Source organism: Sinohyriopsis cumingii, chromosome 9 (assembly GCF_028554795.1).
Source record: "Sinohyriopsis cumingii isolate HCF-2022 chromosome 9, ASM2855479v2, whole genome shotgun sequence".
Lineage (NCBI taxonomy): Eukaryota > Metazoa > Mollusca > Bivalvia > Unionida > Unionidae > Sinohyriopsis > Sinohyriopsis cumingii.
In genome coordinates, this window is record NC_142969.1 from 108,863,469 (window position 1) to 108,885,891 (window position 22,423).

Genomic DNA, 22,423 nt, shown 5'->3' on the forward strand with positions numbered 1-22,423 from the left:
GTTTTACTGCTAAAAACGCTGAATGTTAAAAGCGTTTTAGAGCTCACAATCACCGCTAGCTTACAACTGGTTTGTAAAAGCGCTCTACAAAATTACGTATAAAATAATTTTCCCAGCAAGGACCAAATTTTCGTCTGATACATATTTCTTATGAATGAATGCGTTTTTTCAATTCAACAAATACTTCAGATTTTAAAACAGAAAAAAGAAATACGGCAGTAAAATCACACGGAATATCAATATGTTCTTCTCTATCAGCCAAAAGCACGCCATCACTTTAGCTTTGACGGAGGATATAGAAATGGGAATGTGGGTGGGATGGAGTGGGAAAAATTCAGATAAGAATGGAATTTTGCCCATGGAAATAGCACTACAATCTTGTTTGTAGTTGAATTTCTAAACCAGCGACGTACCTCCTGTTGAAAATAACCATTCATCTTTACGAAATGAAGTCAAATAATGAAATTAACGCATTGATTGCTTGGAAAGCATACATGCTTGTGCGATTGACGGACCAGTATAAAAAGACTCTGCTGTATGGCAATGTGGCAAAACGATTTTACTTTTGATACTATCTCATTATTTCATTAGAGTACAAAATACTTTACTGGTGGCACCCGCCTTTTGGTTGTATATTAGATATATACTGGTTTCCTAAATTATCAATCAATTTGTAAAGTAAAAAGAAGATGAAGCAATTTAGGAAATATTTAATATTTTTTTGACGAATACATGTCAATTGGTGCTGCTGTTTAGTATATCACTCGCAAAAAAGGACGAAGGCCGCGATTAAGATTAGTTAACTCAGAAAGCACGAAGGCCATGATACAATGTGTTGACTCAGAAAGCACGAAGGCCACGATTGAGATGTGTTGACTCAGGACGAAGGCCGCGATTAAGATCAGTTAAAGCACGAAGGCCATGATACAATGTGTTGACTCAGAAAGCACGAAAGACACGATTGAAATGTATTGACAGTGTCACGAAGGCCACGATTGAGATGTGTTGACCCAGCACGAAGGCCGCGATTAAGATGTGTCGTATCAGACAGCACGAAAGCCACGACTGAGTTGAGTTGACACAGAAAGCAAAAAGGCCGCGATTAAGATGCGTCGTATCAAAAAGCACGAGAGCCACGATTGAGTTGAGTTGACACAGAATGCACGAAGGCCACGATTGAGATGTATTGACTCAGTACGAAGGCCGCGAATAAGATTTATTGACTCAGACAGAACGAAGGCCGCAATTGAGATGTGTTGACTGAGAAAGGACCACGGCCACAACTGAGATACATTGACTGAGAAAGGACCACGGACACAACTGAGATATGTTGACAAAGAAAGGACGAAAGTCACTATTGATACTTGGTAGCTCATAAAGCAAGAATACTATGATTGAGATGTAGGAATTCAGAAATAATTATCGTTGATAAAATACTGAATTACTTACTTTAAAGCGGTCATTGAAAGGACAGCGAATTAAACGAAACCAAAGGAATAAAACGCTTCAACGGAAACAAACGGTCAAACGAAATAAATCAATTATGGCTAATACACACAGTAAGTAAATTGGGGCAATGGGTAAAAAAGCGACAGCAATACAATAGATTAAATAAAACAATATGCTAAACAAAATTAAATAGACACGGTAAATGCATAGAAAGGAAAGTAATGAATATAAGAGGGATGACTCTAAAGCGTGCCAAATTTTGTCCTCGTCAGTGAGATGACTCTAAAGCGTGCCAAATTTTGTCCTCGTCAGTGAGATGACTCTAAAACGTGCCAAATTTTGTCCTCGTCAGTGATCTTCTCATGAAGCTTTCCACCCTCTGACAAAAAAAATATCATTTATCTGGATTGCTGGTGGTTATCGGAAATTATTAATTATTTTGTTATCATAAATAAATAAAAAAATATTCACCAGTTATATATATTGCAGTAATTGCCATTCCCCAGTCATATGTATCAATAATTGTTAGCAACTGCCATTCTCTAGTCACATATATGATTTATTGGTAGCAGTTGCCATTCCACCGTCATATATATGTCTAATTTGTTGTTATTACCATTCCCCTGTCATATATGTGTCTAAGTTTGTTGCGATTACCATTCCCCCGTCATATGTATGTCTAATTTGTTGTTATTACCATTCCCCTGTCATACATGTCTAATTTGTTGTTATTACCATTCCCCCCCCCCCCCGGTCATACATATGTATAATTTGTTATTACCATTCCCCCGTCATATATATGTCAAATTCCCCCGTCATATGTATGTCTAATTTTGTTGCGATTACCATTCCCCCGTCATGTATATGTCTAATTTGTTGTTATTACCATTCCCCTGTCATATATATGTATAATTTGTTGCTATTACCATTCCCCCGTCATATGTATGTCTAATTTGTTGTTATTACCATTCCCCCGTCATATATATGTCTAATTTGTTGTTATTACCATTTCCCCGTCACATATGTCTAATTTATTGTTATTACCATATCCAACTCATATATATATATATATATATATATATATATATATATATATATATATATATATATATATATATATATATATATATATATATATACATATATATAATGTGTTTTTATTACCATTCCCCCGTCATATAAATGTCTACTTTGTTGCGATTACCGTCCTCCTGTGATTTGTTTGTTGCTCTTAACGTTGGGATTCATTTGTATGGAAACTCATCAGAGGAGATAAATTATTTGGAACAGTTCTATTGTTATTATACCTTATCGAAACGGACAACATGAATGCTGTTCCGCATGATACATTTAACGCTAACAGATATCGTTACTAAACGTGTCAGCGATGAGATCGAAGGTTTGGACTTTCCTCAATGAATCGTATTTGCACGCAAAAAAGCACTAGCTAACAAGAAAACAATTAATCTTTTCTTTATAAACGTGTGATTCTTAAGTATATCCTTGATACAAGTTAATGATGAAAGAAAAACCAAATACCTGGTGTACAAATAAATGGAGTCATTGTATATCAATTCACTTTTGTGACAGCGAAAATGGCTTGAACATCTTTCAACTCAATGGGTTCATATAGACCTATAGGGCAAACAGGTTGATCTATTCAATTATAAACAGGGAAATCTTTATTGCATATTACCTGTCGGTCTTGTGCGTTCATAATAATATACACAAACTAATCAGCAATAGTTAGGTTTATGCTCGTATCTATATTACATGTAACAATTACCTTTTAAATCAAAGCAGAGATAAGATCAAACAAACATTAGGGCCATCTGAATAATGAATACTCGGATATTTTATATATGATACGTAAATTGCGGAAGTAATTTTCTTCTCGTCGTAAGCACTTGTTTAGTATGTACGCGAACGGTATATGTAACTATCATGATATAAAACATAACGCATGGTACGCATGTAAAAATGGTGTCTGTATCTATTATGATATAAAACATAACGCATGGTACGCATGTAAAAATGGTGTCTGTATCTATTATGATATAAAACATAACGCATGGTACGCATGTAAAAATGGTGTCTGTATCTATTATGATATAAAACATAACGCATGGTACGCATGTAAAAACGGTGTCTGTAACTATTATGATATAAAACATAACGCATGGTACACATGTAAAAACGGTGTCTGTAACTATTGTGATATTAAAGGTAACTAACTGCACGGGAAGCATATACAAAAAATGTAAATGCCAAAGAGGAGAAATAAAAGTTATCAACAAAAACAACAGTAAAGCCGATTTAAAACATATAAATCAAAATTTTAAAAGTTAAGAACGCAACTACTATTTTAAGACATAATGTTTTTCAAAACCTTTAAACGATTTGTGCAGACGCTCCTTTGGGTAACAATCAATTTGTAGTCAAAAGTGAATCAAGCCCTGTGATTGGATGATTAGTTGTGTCTGAAGGGAATCAAGCCCTGGGATTGGATGACTGGTTGTGTCCGAAGTGAATCAAGCCCTGGGATTGGATGATTAGTTGTGTCTGGTCAAGAATGAGTTTGAAAGTGAGATGTACGAGTTATGACATTTTATGTCAAATTATTTCGATGTATTATCAAATTGTTTTTTTTTTTTTTAACACGATTTCTAGAAAGGATATCTAATGACCATTAAATGACTTCTAAACAGAAGTTTGGATGTTATACGATTATGACGTTAAGAAGTAATACAAATCAGACGCATGTAGGCGACTAACAAATCTGAATACGATATGGATTCGTTAAAAACGGTTCTGATATTTGGAGGTTTTTTTAAGTAAAAGGTTTCGATGTCTACTTCCCTCGTAGTTTTACAACCCAAGAGACGAAACTTCAATAGCGGTTAACGCTAAAAGGCGAACAATAAGATATTTTTGACACAGTAGCGAAGGGATGTATTTATGGGCATTATTTACCACAGTCGTGTTCATTAGCATATTCTAACTTCGTATAACCCGAATATTCAATATTCAGGTTTCTCGGTCTGCTGGATTGAAAAATAAAAAATAAAGGTCAGACTGTGTTTACCTTATACCTTACTAAGGCGAAGTGGTAAATGATAACATTTTTTGTTAGTGTAGTCGCAAATAGCCGCCTATTAAATTTTAAAAAAATCAATACAATAAGCTGGCCTTCAAGTTAACTCCTCACCCACCATAAGGCATATTCAAGACACGCAGAGGAAGTTTTTCCGATCCGTTTAAGCCATCACGCCCAGTATTGAAAAAATGTTTACGTGTATTAACCAAGACCTCGAGTAAACTGGGTCTTAGAACTTTAATGAAGCCATTTGGTAATTATTTGTTCAGATAATCATTCAAAACTAATTTAGGACTATCTAAAACTTCCTTCTGTAAAATCCCGTGGTCGTCGTAACATGTTGACAGCATTATCTTTCAATATATAAATGTAAAAAAAAAAAGCTTTCAGGGACCAGTGAAGGACACCTGATAAAATGTATACCATCGGGCAGTCAACAAATCCGTAATAATCCGAGACAAAATGTTAACAAACTTTTTTTTAAACAACGATATCGCTAAAGAAAACTTTTATGCACGGAAACATTATCAATTCCGAATGAGTGATTCAAACAAATGCAAATTATTTGACCCTTTTGAATACTTTTATGGATTACAAGAATTACAAACGTTACATTGTTTTCATTTTACAAAGAAAACCAATAAAGTATTACATAAAATAAATACGAGTAAAGCTCAGTGTTAATCAGTTTCAAATAATAAAAAAAATCATATTTTTTTGGCACGTGTTTGGGTCTTAACGACGGATGAGAAGACGTCAACTTTACTGGAGTTGGCATTTCGACCTATGAAAACACGTCAGTTTCATTCGAATTTGCATGTGTTTGAGTCTTATCGACGGATGAATAGACGTCAGCTTCATTTGAGTTGGCGTGTATCGCGAGCGGGTTTAATCCAATATGGGAATATGAAAGAAAATTTATGCAACATCAATAGGTTTTCCTTTTGTATAAAATATTTTCTAAGTAAGAATGAATATCTCTTATAAGACGAAAAGAGTGGATGAGTACTAGTAAAATGAGGACATAAAACAATGTCTAGTCTGTGTGGTGCAATCTTAGTACCGCTTTCTTCAGGTGTGTGAAAGATGTGATGGATGTTTTATATAGTACCTAGGTTTATTGAACAAGGACTAGATAGGGATGGCTGGGGCATGTGTGTCGTATGCCACAAGACGCGCTAAACAGAACTGCATTACGCTGAAAAAAGGTGGAAAGCACAAAAGGGGGCGGCCTATGGAGACATGGCGAAGGACAGCTGAGAAAGAAAGGGAGTGGTTCGGCCTGACATGGCGTTCTCTGGTGGAAACCTTGAGTATCGCCTAAGGCACGAAAAGGATTCAATGACTGAATGAACATATCGGAACTCACCTTGGTTAAACAGGAGAGATCAAAGACGGCCAGCTGGTGTATTCAGTTGCGTCCAGATAGGTGTGTCATGCTTTACAAACACTATAAGGTTTCAAATTTGGCATAATACACATTCTCATTCGTTTGCTCTCGCTTCAATTGAAATGTTGATAAAACTATGTAACAAAACAGTTTACTTACATACAACAACAATGTGTACATATCAAGTCATTTACATTTTAACAATATCATGAGAACTAGGCTTGAATTTATTTTGCAGAGCCGCGATTTTTTTGGTTTCGTTTGAAAGCTGAAGTTATCTGTTTGCTTACAGGCATTGATTAAAAAGGAAAACCAGCATTACAAGAAACGTCAATGCCATGGTTTACTCTACCTCGCATCTATTTCAATGTTTATAATAGGTGTACGTTTGTCATTCTTGGGTACAATCAGCCTTACACAGGGATAAAGTTCCACATAGAATCTTTAACAAATGTTTGATGTTGTGGGTTTGAAGCCGTTTTTCAGCACATACCATAGGTTTTACATGGCGGCTTGTATATTTGGTGGAAGAAGAACCCGGGAAGAACAAACAGCCATCGGAAGCTACCATTTTCGCTAGTCAAGGTTCCGATATTTTAGTGCTTTGTCCTAGCAGCATGTATTGGATTTCATTAGCTGCCTCCATTAGTATGTAATGCCAATTAACCAATAGTGTGTAACAGCAGTGCGTTGTACATCGGCTGGAAATGGTGGAGGCAACTGACTTATAAAGGATACTTTGTAAGTCTAACGTGTAGGAAAAGTGTTCAAATTTTAACAACTTAATTTTGATTGGATGCGTCCCCGCATCCAATGAAATTCACAGACCCGAAGCACAGAAATATCTGATCGATACGCCAAGGTTTAGATAGGGTTATCATATCGGAACCTTGGGTTGCGAAGATGGGGAAGCTACTGGCATACAGACATTCTCACAAAACCACATTAATCGGGTCGAGACTCGAACCCCGTTGACCCGTTGTCAGAGGTGAGATCTCAGTGATCTGTAAAGGCGAGGCCTTATACCACTCGGGGCAGTACTTTAACAAAAATATACCAATGTAAGAAAGCACCTTGAAAAATGAATCTGAAATATTTTCATAGAGAGACAAGAGAGACAGTCAGCGAGAGAGAAGAAGACAGACATGCATACATACAGAGAGAGAGAGAGAGAGAGAGAGAGATTCAAATTTCTTAATTCTTATAGCCAAATATACAAACAAGTCTCCGTTGTAAATATCAAGCCAATTATACTATTTTAGTAAATATACATCTAAAATGTTTGTACATTCATACACACGTCTGGCGGACCCTCCGTTTTTAAATTCAATATGGAAAATACGAGTAAGAAACACTTTCAACTCCATTTTCCTAACTGATGTTTATCATACTAATTAGATTATGAAAATAATTACTGAATGTCAATTAAAATTTATTTCCATGATGAACAGCGACACTGTTTTTGACTTCACCAAGGTATTTAAACGGTACTAAAATATATGGTAATTAGTCGCGAATGAGGCATCTAGTAATTGATCGTACCTAAGGCATATATTAATTAGTTGTGCCTAATGCGTATAGTAATTCATTGGGACTATGCCATAACTTAATCGGGCCTAAGGCATATACTAATTCATTGGGACTATGCCATATAGTACTTAATCGGGTCTAAGGCGTATAGTACTTAATCGGGCCTAAGGCATATATTAATTCATTGGGACTATGCCATATAGTACTTAATCGGGCCTAAGGCATATATAAATTAGTTGTGCCTAATGCATATAGTAATTAGTAGTGCCTAAGGCATATAGTAATTAGTTGTGACTAATGCATATAGTAATTAGTAGTACCTAAGGCATATAATAATTAGTAGTGCCTAAGTAATTCATTGGGACTATGCCATATAGTGCTTAATCGGGACGTAGGCATATATTACTTAATCGGGCTTAAGGCATATAGTAATTATTAGTGCCTAATACATATAGTAATTAGGTTGCTAATGCAAGTAGTAATTAGTCGTGATTTAGGCATATAATAAGTAGTCGTGATTGAGGCATAGAGTACTTAGTCGTGATTTAGGCACAAGGTAATTAGTCGTGATTTAGGCACATGGTAATTAGTCGTGATTTAGGCATATAGTAAGTAGTCGTGATTTAGGCATATAGTAATTAGTCGTGATTTAGGCATATAGTATTAGTCGTGATTGAGGCATAGAGTAATTAGTCGCGATTTAGGCACAAGGTAATTAGTCGTGATTTAGGCATATACTAATTAGTTGTGATTTAGTCATATACTAATTAGTTTTGGTTTAGGCATATATTAATTAGTTGTCCCAAATGCATATAGTAATTACACTTGCCTAAGGCATACAGTAATTCGTCGTGATTTAGGCATATAGTAATTAGTTGTGCCAAAAGCATATAGTAATTTGTTGTGACTAAGGCATATGCTAATTAGTCGTGATTTAGGCATATGCTAATTAGTCGTGATTTAGGCGTATAGTAATTAGTCGTGATTTAGGCGTATAGTAATTAGTCGTGATTTAGGCATACTGTTACGATACACATTCAGAGCCATAGGAGTAATATTTAATTCCGTATTGCGATGAACCTTCCTCTCGTAGAGAGTAAAAGAAAGTTTGTTGTTGTTATTGTTGTTGTTATTATTATTATTATTATTATTATTTAGTTACCTGTTACAATTCAGATTCGTTTTTCTTGGAGTAATTTGATTACCAATAAGTCTCTTACAATTAGAGGAAAACATTTCCTAATCTTCGATGCCTATCAAATTGATTCATTGATGTATCAATTAAATCGGGTACAAGTGGGTTTAGATAATATTGCTTGTAAATTTCATCAGGATAGAACTTTCTACTGTGGCTTTCGGCAGGGAAAAGGACTGGTCACACTATTCTTTGAAATAAAGTCAAATAAGCACACGGTGTCCCATGAATGGCAATGAAATACGTACGCATACCTAAACCGGTCAAATAAACGAATTTGGAAAAAGGTCTATCATTAAGGAATCTTTATAGGTATTTAATCATGTACTACGACCCTGCGTGAAAGTGCTAACACTCAAAACAGGTATTTATAATACCTTTAACAAAAATAGCCATTAATAGAAAATTAAAACGATTAAATCAAGGCAAAATTGTCAACCTCAAAAACAGGATAGCCATTAGGAGTCGTGTCTTCTCAAAATATACATTTTTTGCTTCATATAGCGACAATAGCGATATCCACTTATAGATGCCTCACCCCCCCCCCCCAACAATTCAGTATAAGTAAAACACGTGATGCATTTTACAAAGTTATGTACAAAGCAATTTTAATCAGAACCATCAGAGAAATTTTAAAAAAAAGAAGCTTAAGTCCATTGAATACACAAGTAAGTAGTAAATTGACCATTACTTGAAAAACTTCGCGATATTCGCACGTTTCGGAACCTGTAACTTCAGTTTGGTACAACGCAGAAAAGTCAATGATGGCTTGATTGATAGAAAAATATCTCAGAAGTAAAACAATCCATATAGTATGGTCGTGTGCCTTTAAAGACGGAGATAGCAGAAGGAAATCGAGGGTCATGGGTGGAGCGAAGTATTTGGAAGTTCCGTACCTTCTCTCTTATATATTATGATAGAGAGGATCCTATGTCAGAACGGGTCATGGGGGTAATCTCAGGCATTTTTGTCACTCTGTATGCTTTTTTCCTTTAGATGATTGTTTTTATTTCTTAACATCAAGCTCGCATCGAGCACCTGTGGAATACACAGGTAATAAGTAAACTGACCAGTACTTGAATAAACAGGTAATTAGTAAACTGACCATTACTTGTATATTTTCACCTTTTAAGTTACTCAATATTTATGAAGTTATACAAATATCAGATCATATGCAATAGCCACAAAGCCCGCTCTTTTCTGCAGTAGACAAATTGACACAAAACGTATTCCGTCGGTACCAATAACCCCCGCATGACGCCCTCCCCGCCTTTAAATATTCTGCATGCATGGTGTGTGTGCATTTCAATATTTGCTATGTTCAGAATACGTTGGATCACCATATTTGAACTTTCGAAAACAGGACACTCCGGAGAATGGGTGTATCTGTCTCATCATCTGCCACCTAACTTCGTATTAGTGTGTTCTATATAGTACCTATATATCAGATCAATCCATCATCAGCGTGTACAACGAGCAAAAGTGATAATACAACGTTCCATATTCGCATCGCAAAGCCATGAGAAAGCAAAACAAAATTATATCACTGCAACAGGGCTCTATATACACGTATATACATTTCATTGATAAAGAACAAGAAGGACAAATCCCGGAAAATTTTGGCTATTTAAACAACAACAACAGTAAACAAACAAATAAACAAGCAAAAAAGATATCAAAAAAATAAAGGCGCGACCGAGATTTAATTAAGGACCGAAAAGGACGACGGGTCTAGGGAAACAGGACGTACGGTAACCCTTTTCTGTAGTGAAATGCATAATAAACGGACAGGAAAAAACACCTAATATAAATAGTAATCCCAAATCGTTCAATAATAAAACTATTAGATGTGAGAGAGAGAGAGAGAGAGAGAGAGAGAGAGAGAGAGAGAGAGAATGAATACTGACGAATTTATAGACCTTCCTTGAGGCTGAAAATGGATCCTTGTCCTCGCTAAGACAAACATAATCCCCTTCAATCTCCATCGTTACGAATACAGTAATTTAAACTTTGCAAGGTAGCTTGAGGTCCTTAATATATCACTAGCGTAAGTGTGTATTCCTGATATTATAGCTCGCACAACAAACAGCGAAAATACAGGTCAATTTTCGCAATCTCAAATCGGAAATGTTGGGTTACACGCAAGTTTTGTTGATATTTACGAGTCACATATTTTGCGCCACAACTTGATGATTTAATTTAAATGCATTGATTGAGACCGATTGACAAGACAGACACATCGATCGAATTCTTGTCTGTTAAACATACGTCAGGCAGGTCATTTTGTCCTCTGGCACATTCCCGTGATAGTTCTCTTAGGCCCAAAGGCAATAGCAGTGGATTTTACGCAGCTGAGTGTAAATTTAGTCACAGTGGAGGTACGAGTTTAGTCATCGCATTATATCTCTCAGTATCTATCAAAATCACACGCGAAAGGCCAGTGAAATATTCGATCGGAAAATTAAACACAGCTGGAGTGGCAATATTTTTACCACAAAACCGGCCAAAAGATAGGTGGCAATATTTTTACCACAAAACCGGCCAAAAGATAGGTGGCAATATTTTTACCACAAAACCGGCCAAAAGATAGGTGGCAATATTTTTACCACAAAACTGGCCAAAAAATAGGTGGCAATATTTTTACCACAAAACCGGCCAAAAGATAGGTGGCAATATTTTTACCACAAAACCGGCCAAAAAATAGGTGGCAATATTTTTACCACAAAACCGGCCAAAAGATCAGACTGTAATCAAATACATGATACGTTTTTATTGACGTTTTTTTTTTTTTTTTACACTTATTTGCATCAGCTTATATATTTTGTTCTAAATGAGTATTTATTTTTCAAGTTTTAACTTTTTAAAACTGAACATAAGAGCTTTTATTTAATTTGTATTTTCAATAATCGTCTGAGGCCACGGCAAAATTCACATTTTTGGACTCGGGTACAAATTATATGGTTTACGAAGTGATAATAACGGAAGTGAATATTGGTCCCGTCCATCACGCTTTATTTCATTGTTCTTTTATATTAGCACCACGATTATCTCCCTTTTTTAAACACCACATTGTACTGAAAATGACGAAACAAGTTCCGAAGTTAAGACGCTTAAAACTTGAAACAATACGGATATAATATTTACAGAATATTTTCATTAATGAAAACATCCAACACATTTTTTTCAGGAAAAATCAACTTATGGAAAATTGGAAGATAATGTTGGATGCACTAAAAATGTATACTACTGGTTAGATCAAGTTTATCATTTTAATCTGCGCATGAGCACTCTCTAAAAAGAAAAACATAATCAACTGTTACTGACCTATTTTCACATGTAATGGTAGAACTCTTCTGGACTCACAATACTAATTAAATTCCCATATTAAAACTACGCAAACACCATGAAATCAAAAATTCAATAACTTGAAATTTCTGAGTGCTCATGATCAAACCTATAATTATTAGTATAGACGCATCCTGGATGACAGCTTCTGTGTGGAGCAAACCAAAATTAGCCGGGGTAATTTCTGGACATACGTGTGTTTGAAACATGTACTTTCAATTCCGCATTAAAGATTCATGTGTTTATTTCAGTAATGAGTGTTCCAAATTCAAGTCTGTTAAAGGGGGCGCTCACCAGTTATTATGTACTTTTGAGAGGGTGACGTATGTAAGGTAAAGATCTTTGCATTTCAAACATGCACAGTGGAGAGAATGTTGGTATACTTCCATGTTACATTAATGTAATGTGGGTGACATTTCTTTGGATATTGTACTTTTGGAAATTGTACATGATCTAAGCACACCGCTAACTAAAATGCTTGCTCCCTTGTGCTTCAAAAATCAGCCTGAATTTGTCTGAAGTACACTATCCGTAGCAGCTAGTTTAGTAGTTATTCAAATAGGGAAAATGAATTTTGTCAGACTAGACAATACCAGCTTCTGAAAGTGCAATGAATGAATTACCAAATATATAAAATGTACAAAAAGTTATCGGCTCATTTTTTATACAGTTTACCTCTGAAGCCCAGGAAGTTACAATGGCCAAGTGTAGCTAGCAGTTTTTTGAAAGGTGCACATCTGGAGCAAGGCCAAGCTGTATACTCTATAACCCAAATTACACCCATCAATCATACACCAAATTAAAGGGAATTAAAGGTTCTTTGTACTATACCTAAGATATACAAGGTCTTTTTAAATAGCCAGCATAATCAGTCAGGAAATCCGGTGAAATTCTTTTTCTTTAAAATTCTAACCCTATACAAAATACGAAGCTGTAGAGCGCCACCAAAGGACTGAAATTCCATCAATAAAACAATGTCTGTTTTTGTCACTTACAACTAGGATAAGCTCTCAAAAGATTCTTTTTACTAACAACTCTCTTCCATTATCGACCAATCCTGGCCAGCCAAAGTCATAAATGCTCGACTTTATCTTTTTCACCCATTTCTAGGCTGGTTCCCATTTTTCCATACAATTAGTGCCGTGTGTCCTTCTTACGGATAGTTGTCCAGACTATAATTATTGATCTGCTTAATTAATCACTTGAGTTTTAAGACCCAAATTCATTGTCACAGGCTAATGAAAGTTATTTTATAAACATGAGTGTAATTAATAGCAAATGAAACAAAAAATACGAAAAAAATTCATTCCGAAAAACAAAATGCCAAAAGAAAATTGCAAAATTTTCATTAGTCATTGTAAATTCATTCAAAGTTACATTTTCTGACGAAACTTGTGTTTATATTAATTATGCAGAGACAATTTTGTTACAATTGTAACAGTATGCCGTAGCTAGATAGCACGCTGATAATCAGCTGATCAGTGTTGTAATAGTATGACGTAGCTAGATAGCACACTGAAAATCAGCTGTTCCGTGTTGTAACAATATGACGTACTTAGATAGTGATATAGATAGATAGTACGCTGAAAATTGGCTGTTCTATGTTGTGACATTACGTAACTAGACGATACACTGTCACTGGCTGTTCTATGTTGTGACATGACGTAACTAGACGATACACTGTCACCGGCTGTTTTATGTTGTAACATTATGACGAAGCTAGACAACACATTGAGAACTGACTGTTATATATTGTAGCATTGTGACGTAGCTAGATAATACACTGAGAAATGGCTATTCTATGTTGTAGCATTGTGACGTAGCTAGATAATACACTGAGAAATGGCTATTCTATGTTGTAGCATTGTGACGTAGCTAGATAATACACTGAGAAATGGCTATTCTATGTTGTAGCATTGTGACGTAGCTAGATAATACACTGAGAAATGGCTATTCTATGTTGTAGCATTGTGACGTAGCTAGATAATACACTGAGAAATGGCTATTCTTGGCTGAGAAACATACGGTTAAGAATCATGCTACTATTTATAGAATACAAGAATAATAGATGTGCGAGTATTTTTTAAATGGCAAAATGTTTGCATAGAATGTAAAATTTATAAACATTGTTTATATACGAGTATATGCGTAGCAAACGTTTAGGTCACAAATTTTAGAAAAGGTTGAAAGAGTGGAACTACCTTTGTTACTAAGTTTGCTTTTGACGCAACATTCTTCGTTGAATGATTGTGGAATCTGACTATTTCATTTGAACGTTCCACGGCCTCTGCCTGAAAAAGAAACGAAATGTACATTTATTGAGATCAACACCAAAACATCATATACTATACAAAATGCACACATATATATCTCACTGTATCCTATATTTCGTCATACAAATGATTACAGATGTACAGCTGGAAGGTTCCAGAACTTGTATTATCTATCGGAGAAATCGGAGTTCAGTCGGTAGAGTATCTTAGTCTCATCTTGCAGGTCTCGAGTTCGAACATCGGTGTCGATGGGCTGATTCTCGTAACCTATAGGCAATGTGTTTGCCTTTGCTCAGCTTGTTAGGACCATTATTTGTGTCACACAAATAAGCTAATGTGACTCATTGAAAAAGAAAAGCCTCGTTAAATATATTTTATATTATTATTAGAAGGAAGCAAAGTTGTGAAATACTTTGAAGGCTCACAAAGAGATCTAATGTTGACACACTTAAGAGAGGAGAAATATGATAACATTTGGCCATGAGCATCCATTACTGACAGCTTTTGGCACCTCTCTATCAAATCACGTGACTAACTGCCGGAAAAATAGCCCTCTTGTTACGACGATTTCGGAGTGGCACCATATATGACTCGCAAGTGAGGTCACTTTCTTATTAAAGCTCAGATGTATGTTTTAACTACACTGAAGTTAAACACAGGTTCCCTGTATTCAAGTAGTAATTTCACCAAGATTCTCTCTCACGTATCTTATCTGTTTAAAAAAAATGGAGTGACACTTTACATCTACTGATGTAATCTCTCGCGAGAAATTCGTCTCATTTCGTTACATTTTCATTACACAAATAGTGATGAAAGCAATTCACACGTGTAATTTCTTTCGATCCGAATCGTCAAGATAATTAGATCGAACCAAATATATTTTGAAAGTGTCTGACACGTTTCATTTTCTTTCTTTAATCCGCTCCAGTAGCCTAAGTGGTTAGAGCGTCCGCCTTGAATGTGGAAGGTCGAGGGTTCGATCCCGAGTCATTCCAAAGACTAATGAAAATGGAACTTGCAGCTGCCTCGCTAGGTGCTCAGCATTAAGAGGTTAGTTTAGAACTGGTCGGCCTGGTGTCAGGATAATGTGACTGGGTGTGACATGATGTTACATGTCTGCGGTATGATGCCCCAATGCTAGACATCACGATATACTGCCACGCTGCAGACATCGTAGCGATATGACTGCATTAGTTAAAGCTGCGTTAAAAATATAAAAAACAAAAACACAAGTTTCAGTTTCTTTATAAATGGATACCAATTTAGCATGCGTAGTAAATACAAACTTGAAAGGTCAATGCCAAGAACCAAAATATCGATCACAACTGACCAGTGTAAACTGACCAGTGTAACCTAATGGACCCTACCTCAATTTATCACGTTCCTAGTTGTATCGGTCAGCCAAGAACCAAAATATTGATCACAACTGACCAGTGTAACCTAATGGACCCTCCCTCAATTTATAACGTTCCTAGTTTTATCGGTCATGATTCAGAAAATATTTCCGAAACAGGCTTGAGCAATTTGGAACATGATTCAGTAAATATTTCCATTACAAACTGTGCAGTTATGAATGAATCGTCAGATGAAATTTTGTCCAACTCAATGACTCACACCTTTGATAAATAATTTTATTTGTAAGGTCCATGGCATGGACAAATTTCACCTATTTGCTGAAACTAGAGATGTCTCAATCAAGACACGTGAGTATCTACTTCACGGTCGATCTTATCTGAAGTAAAGGTTAAAATCAAACAGTTGTGATTATGTTCAACGTCAAGTGGCCTTCAACTTTACTCGGCTAATTGATCAATCAAAACGCGGGCGGAAATAAAACGGTCACTTCAAGTTGGATTTGGTATTCTTTTGTTAAACAACTAAATTTGTGTTTCCAATTTCAAAGCAGAACGTTTCAGTGCTTTCTCGGCACCATTCGATTTAATAAAAACACATCGAAACTACTTAGAGGATTTTCAAAAATAATTAGCAAGTTAGAAAAAAAAGCACGTTCATGTGGTTGCAAAAAAACCTTTAATGTTTTATGCATGACATACGTTTCTAAACATTCAAAAGCACAATAGCTACATAATGATATTTTACTATTTCAATGTGATTTAATTTCGCTAAGATATAATGGCTTTAAACCAATACAACTGCATGCAAAAATAAAATATATAAATTTGTAAATAAATTTGACGACGAAATGTTAGAAGAACAAAACGGGAAACTACTCCGCCTCCGCATAGATGGTTGGACAGATTCAGTGTACAAATTATTTTGCCACGACAAAATAATTAAACAACTACCTTAACCAAAGAAACTCCTTATTAATTAAACTACTACCTTAACCAAATAAACTCCTTATTATTTAAACCACTACCGTAACCAAAGAAATTCCTTATTAATTAAACCACTACCTTAACCAAAGAAATTCCTTATTATTTAAACTACTACCTTAACCAAAGAAATTCCTTATTAATTAAACCACTACCTTAACCAAAGAAATTCCTTATTATTTAAACTACTACCTAATTAACCAAAGCAATTCCTTATTAATTAAACCACTACCTTAATCAAAGAAACTCCTTATTAATTAAACCACTACCTAATTAACCAAAGAAACTCTTTATTAATTAAACCACTACCTTAACCAAATAAATTCGTTATTATTTAAACTACTACCTAATTAACCAAAGAAACTCCTTATTAATTAAACTACTACTTTAACCAAAGAAACTCCTTATTAATCGTCGCAATTGTTGAAGTACCTCAATCAACAAAACTGTAACGAACCCATCGTTGTCCTTTGAAAATGCAACAGTGTCGTGTGTACCGAACCCATCGCTGTCCTTTGAAAATGCAACAGTGTCGTGTGTACCGAACCCATCGATGTCCTTTGAAAATGGAACGGTGTCATGACCGGGTCTTCACAATTACAGCATAATGTCATTATAATTTCACAGAACTTCCTGCGTAATGAGCGAAGTCAAAATCATTCCTATTTATTAAGTGATACAGAGAACTATCATCCATAGGCCACTGTGATCCATGGGCCACTATCATCCATGGGCCACTGTGATCAATATTTCTTGTCAAAGGTATTACATTTTTACAATTTTAATCCAACAACCGACTGAGCTATAAACATAGGATTACTGATTTTTGTTACGATCGACTTGTGGTTTGCAAGAATGGCGTATTGCAGACGACATAAGAGTTGCAGATTACTTTTCAACCTTATCTCAAGTGATTTTCCTTTGTACTTTTACTGCCATCCAGTCATTTCTGATGGCAACTGGAGGATTCTAAAAACTGAGTTTCAATTCATAAACATTTTCAGACATCTTTCCGCTTGTACAGTGTTAACTATTTCATACTTGCCAGCTTTACTCTGACATAAATCAAATCCCATGATACAGTTATTTGCAAAACCTTTCACAGCTTGTTCTATATGCATTAGAGAGTTTTTAGCCACTCTAAATTCGACACATCAATCCAAGCTTTGTTAAATTTAATATCAGTGAAGAACATTTCAGGTATTTGATGAACAATGTCAAGAAGAATGTTGTATTAATATATGGAAGAGATTTATTTTCTTGTCTTATATTCTCTTTTATTTTATATTATTTAATTATTTATTTACTGTTTGCTTATTTTGGGATTTTTTTGTTGTTGTTGCTGTTGCTGTTCTAAGAGAAAGATTTATTCAATAAATTATTTTACGATGACACTGAAGCAACTATAAAGAAGAGCCCTTAGTAGGACCAACGATCATTGGGCTGAAGGGAATTTCCAAGAATTCAAGATGAGATCATTTCTTCCCTTTAAATGTTAAACCCATCTTTGATATACTTCAGCCAAAACAAGATTTTCCAATGAGCTACTGTTGTGGACATACTAAATGTTAGCGTGGCATAATTTTCATTTAGGACATTCAAATAAATGTTAGCGTGGCACAATTTTCATTTAGGACATTCAACTAAATGTTAGCGTGGCATCATTTTCATTTAGGAAAATCAACTAAATGTTAGCGTGGCATCATTTTCATTTAGGACATTCAACTAAATGTTAGCGTGGCATCATTTTCATTTAGAACCATCAACTAAATGTTAGTACGGCATCTTTTCATTTAGGACCATCAACTAAATGTTAGCGTGGCATCATTTTCATTTAGAATCATCAACTAAATGTTAGCGTGACATCATTTTCAGAACCATCAACTAAATGTTAGCGTGGCATCATTTTCATTTAGAATCATCAACTAAATGTTAGCGTGGCATCATTTTCATTTAGAATCATCAAATAAATGTTAGCGTGACATCATTTTCAGAACCATCAACTAAATGTTAGCGTGGCATCATTTTCATTTAGAATCATCAACTAAATGTTAGCGTGGCATCATTTTCATTTAGAACCATCAACTAAATGTTAGCGTGGCATCATTTTCACTTAGAATCATCAACTAAATGTTAGCGTGGCATCATTTTCATTTAGAACCATCAACTAAATGTTAGCGTGGCATCATTTTCATTTAGAACCATCAACTAAATGTTAGCGTGGCATCATTTTCACTTAGAATCATCAACTAAATGTTAGCACGGCATCTTTTCATTTAGGACATTCAACTAAATGTGAGAGTGGAATCATTTTCATTTAGAACCATCAACTAAATGTTAGCGTGGCATCATTTTCATTCAGGACCATCAACTAAATGTTAGCGTGGCATCATTTTCATTTAGGACATTCAACTAAATGTTAGCGTGGCGTCATTGTCATTTACAACCATCAACTAAATGTTAGCGTGGCATCATTTTCATTTAGGACATTCAACTAAATGTTAGCGTGGCGTCATTGTCATTTGCAACCATCAACTAAATGTTAGCGTGACATCATTTTCATTTAGGACATTGAACTAAATGTTAGCGTGGCATCTTTTTCATTTAGGACAATCAACTAAATGTTAGAGTGGCATCATTTTCATTTAGGACATTCAACTAAATGTTAGCATGGAATAATTTTCATTTAGAACCATCAACTAAATGTTAGCGTGGCATCATTGTTGTTTAGAACCATCAACTAAATGTCAGTGTGGCATCATTTTCATTTAGAACCATCAACTAAATGTTAGTGTGGCATCATTTTCATTTAGAACCATCAACTAAATGTTAGCGTGATATCATTTTCATTTTGAATCATCAACTAAATTTTAGCGCGGCATCATTTTCGTTTAGAATCATCAACTAAATGTTAGCGTGGGATCATTTTCATTTAGAATCATCAACTAAATGTTAGCGGGGCATCATTGTCATTTAGGACCAGAAAATAAATATTAGCGCGGCATCATTTTCATTTAGGACCATAAACTAAATTTTAGCGTGGCATCATTTTCATTTAGAACCATCAACTAAATGTTAGCGTGGCATCATTTTCATTTGGAATCATCAACTAAATGTTAGCGTGGCATCATTTTCAGAACCATCAACTAAATGTTAGCGCGGCATCATTTTCAGAACCATCAACTAAATGTTAGCGTGGCATCATTTTCATTTACAATCATCAACTAAATGTTAGCGTGGCATCATTTTCATTTAGAACCATCAAGTAAATGTTAGCGTCGCATCATTTTCATTTAGAACCATCAAGTAAATGTTAGCGTCGCATCATTTTCATTTAGGACATTCAAGTAAATTTTAGCGTGGCATCATTTTCTTTTAGAACCACCAACTAAATGTTAGCGTGACATCATTTTCATTTAGAATCATCAACTAAATGTTAGCGTGACATCATTTTTATTTAGGACCATCAAGTAAATGTTCGCATGACATCATTTTCATTTAGGACATTCAACTAAATGTTAGCGTGGCATTATTTTCAGAACCATCAACTAAATGTTAGCGTGGCATCATTTTCATTTAGAATCATCAGCTAAATGTTAGCGTGACATCATTTTTATTTAGGACCATCAAGTAAATGTTCGCGCGGCATCATTTTCATTTAGGACCATCAACTAAATGTTAGCGTGGCATCATTGTCATTAGAACCATCAACTAAATGTTAGTGTCCATAATTTTCATTTAGGACATTCAACTAACTGTTAGCCTGACATCATTTTCATTTAGGACATTCAACTAAATGTTAGCGTGGCATCATTGTCATTTAGAACCATCAACTAAATGTTGGTGTCCATAATTTTCATTTAGGACATTCAACTAAATGTTAGCGTGGCATCATTTTCATTTAGGACCATCAATTAAATGTTAGCGTGATATCATTTTCATTTAGGACATTCAACTAAATGTTAGCGTGACATCATTTTCATTTAGGACCATCAACTAAATGTTAGCGTGGCATCATTGTCATTAGAACCATCAACTAAATGTTAGTGTCCATAATTTTCATTTAGGACATTCAACTAACTGTTAGCCTGACATCATTTTCATTTAGGACATTCAACTAAATGTTAGCGTGGCATCATTTTCATTTAGGTCATTCAACTAAATGTTAGCGTGGCATTATTTTCATTTAGGACCATCATCTAAATGTTAGCGTGGTATAATTTTTATTTAGGACCATCAACTAAATGTTAGCCTGACATCATTTTCATTTACGACATTCAACTAAATGTTAGCGTGGCATCATTTTCAGAACCATCAACTAAATATTAGTGTGGCATAATTTTCATTTAGGACCATCAACTAGATGTTAGCCTGACGTCATTTTCATTTACGACATTCAACTAAATGTTATCGTGGCATCATTTTCAGAACCATCAACTAAATGTTAGCGTGGCATCATTTTCATTTAGGACCATCAACTAAATGTTAGCGTGGCATAATTGTCATTTAGGACCATCAACTAAATGTTAGCGTGGCATCATTTTCATTTAGGACCATCGACTAAATGTTAGCGTGGCATAATTTTCATTTAGGACCATCAACTAAATGTTAGCGTGGCATCATTTTCCGAACCATCAACTAAATGTTAACGTGGCATAATTTTCATTTAGAACCATCAACTAAATGTTAGCGTGGCATCATTGTCAATTAGGACCATCAACTAAATGTTAGCTTGGCATACTTTTCATTTAGGACCATCAACTAAATGTTAGCGTGGTTTCATTTTCATTTAGGACCATCAACGCATCACCAGAAGATATATGGTGCAAAACCCTAAGTTGATATAGCTTTGTGTTTTGGTATAGTAACTAAATCAAGAATGGCAAGCTAGATACCACGGTAGCCATACTGGAGAACAGATTTGCATCATTTCTATTTAGTACCAACTATATACATCATACGATATATTGTGGGAAACCCCATGCTGATATGATCATTCAGGAAAAACAGTGACAATGCGATTTTTAAGATGGTGACTGTGGCAGGCAAATAATGGGAATCTGAATGGTAAAATTATGACCAACTAAAAGTCACAAGAAGTTGTTTGGTAAAACCCCATGTAGATACTACGAACCATTCAAGGCTGCTGTGGTCGCCATATTGGACATCAGATTGATCCTATTTTAATTAAGGCCAGCTAGAGAGACTTCTTGTGAAAGCCCAATGGCAATATGACTCTTCGTTCAGGAGGAGTAATGATAACAAGAGTTTCAAGATGGCCACTCTAACTGCCATATTGGATATCATATCTGCACCATTTCCATTTAGAACCAGCTAGATATCAGAATACGTCTTTTAATGAAACCCATTTGTTGATTTGAGCATCCTTTCAGGAAGAGAGGCGATACCAAGAGTTTAAAGATGGACAGAAACACTATAGCCATTGGGTGAACGTGTGTTAGAAGTTGCATGGCAATCTTCCAATTAGTTTAGGACAAATAGCGATAACAGACTTGTGCAAACGAACCTACGGACGATAGACAGACAACAGACTATCCTATACGTTTGTATGGCTTATGACCAGTATAGCTAAAATAATTTGTTAGGAAACATTAGTTTATCGTGAATATAAGCTGAATGTTTTCTTTATAATCTAATCAGCAGACCCGTTTGAAGTTTTATTTCCAATCACGAATGTACTTCATCAGCTTGTTTGACTCTTGGTAGACTGTGAGCGTTACTTCGAGTTTGATTCTTGATCCGAAATTTTCAAATTAATGTTGTTGTAAATACATCGTTGGGTGTCTT

The 22,423-nt window shown here is 35.2% G+C and overlaps 1 protein-coding gene across 1 annotated transcript in view; it reads right to left on the reverse strand.

Moving 5' to 3' along the window:
- The window catches only part of LOC149792453 (ras association domain-containing protein 9-like), a 107,642-nt gene that overhangs the window by 52,423 nt on the left and 32,796 nt on the right, over positions 1 to 22,423 (reverse strand). Inside the window, exon 2 of the mRNA XM_089971035.1 lies at positions 14,208 to 14,297. The gene's annotated coding sequence lies outside the window, so the exon portion shown is untranslated. The remainder of the gene's footprint in view (positions 1 to 14,207; positions 14,298 to 22,423) is intronic.